Consider the following 1238-nt stretch of genomic DNA (forward strand, 5'->3'; position numbering starts at 1 on the left):
CACACACACACACACACACACACACACACAATAAATAAATAAATAATCTGTTAAAATTTATTTTGTTTTACTGTAAAACATTTTGGTGTCATATTTTAAGATAATAAATGCGTAAAATGGGCAATGAAGCTATCTGCATGGTGGCAAATACCTATTATTGCAGCAGGCAGGAGGCTGAGGCAGGAGGATCACTGAGACTTCAAAGCCACCCTGGAGTGCAGTGAATTCATGGCCAGCCTGAACTACACAGCCCTGTCTCAAAAATTAATATACAAACAAAAAGAATAAGTTTTGAAACCAAAATGGAAAAGCAAGTTTAAAAATGCTATTTCTAGCCAGGCATAGTGCAATATGCTTGCAATCTAGCAGGTGGAGGCAGAAGGATCCTGAGTTGTGAGGCCAGCCTGGGACTTGTCTCAAAAAATTAAGGCCAAGTACAAACCCGTAATCCTAGCACTGAGGGATACTGAGGCAGAAGGATACCATTTGTTTTTTGAGTCCTGCCCAGGCAACTTTGGGGGACTTCAGAATGTAGCTCTGCAGAAGCCCTCATTTGACCCCCAGTACCACCAAAATTAAAATAAAACCCTACAACTGAAGAGAAAAATGGAATGGAAGAATATGTATCAACCTTAGAGGAACAGAGAAAAAGAAAGGACTGACACGTAGAAGAAACAAAAAGTTAAGCTATCTTTATAGTTTTTAAGAAAGCTTTAGCTGGGCATAGTGGAGCATGCCTGTAATCCCAGCACTCAGGAGGCTGAGGCAGGAGGACTGCCATGAATTCCAGGCCAGCCCAGGTTATAATAGTGACTCCAAGGCCAGCATCAATTACATAGTGAGTTCTGTAGGGACTTAAAGTTCAACATATCAATACTTGATGAAAAATACCGGTTCCATGTTATGCCTAAAATGTTTGATATTCAGACAGATAGTGAGGTTAAGCTTAACAGCCTAGGATATATGGTAATAACAATAAGCTTCTCTTCTGGAGGGTTAACAACCTAAGTTTGCAGACCAAAATTAGAGAAAAGGAGAAGAAAGCCAACATTTTGGCCCTAGTCTTCCAAGGTCAATTAAGACTCAGGACATATGAGAACTTGTACTGTAATGTCATGTAACTCAGTAGTGTCCCAAGTTTTCTGATCAAGGAGATTATGGGGCCAAAGAGGAAAGTGATCAATGATGTAGAGTGTGCCTAAGGAGAGTCACATGGAGAGAAAATATTCTCTCAGGCT

General features: G+C 40.3%; 1 protein-coding gene across 4 annotated transcripts in view; it reads right to left on the minus strand.

Moving 5' to 3' along the window:
• Positions 1 to 1238, minus strand: part of Ip6k1 (inositol hexakisphosphate kinase 1) — a 69344-nt gene that overhangs the window by 30005 nt on the left and 38101 nt on the right. The window contains exon 1 of one of the 4 annotated variants that reach the window (XM_023706057.1): positions 152 to 210. The exons of the other annotated variants lie outside the window; for them this stretch is intronic. The gene's annotated coding sequence lies outside the window, so the exon portion shown is untranslated. Of the gene's footprint in view, positions 1 to 151; positions 211 to 1238 lie in introns of those variants that run through there. 4 annotated transcript variants of the gene reach the window in all.

This window comes from Octodon degus, unplaced genomic scaffold (assembly GCF_000260255.1).
Source record: "Octodon degus isolate 3935 unplaced genomic scaffold, OctDeg1.0 scaffold00008, whole genome shotgun sequence".
In the NCBI taxonomy this organism is placed as follows: domain Eukaryota; kingdom Metazoa; phylum Chordata; class Mammalia; order Rodentia; family Octodontidae; genus Octodon; species Octodon degus.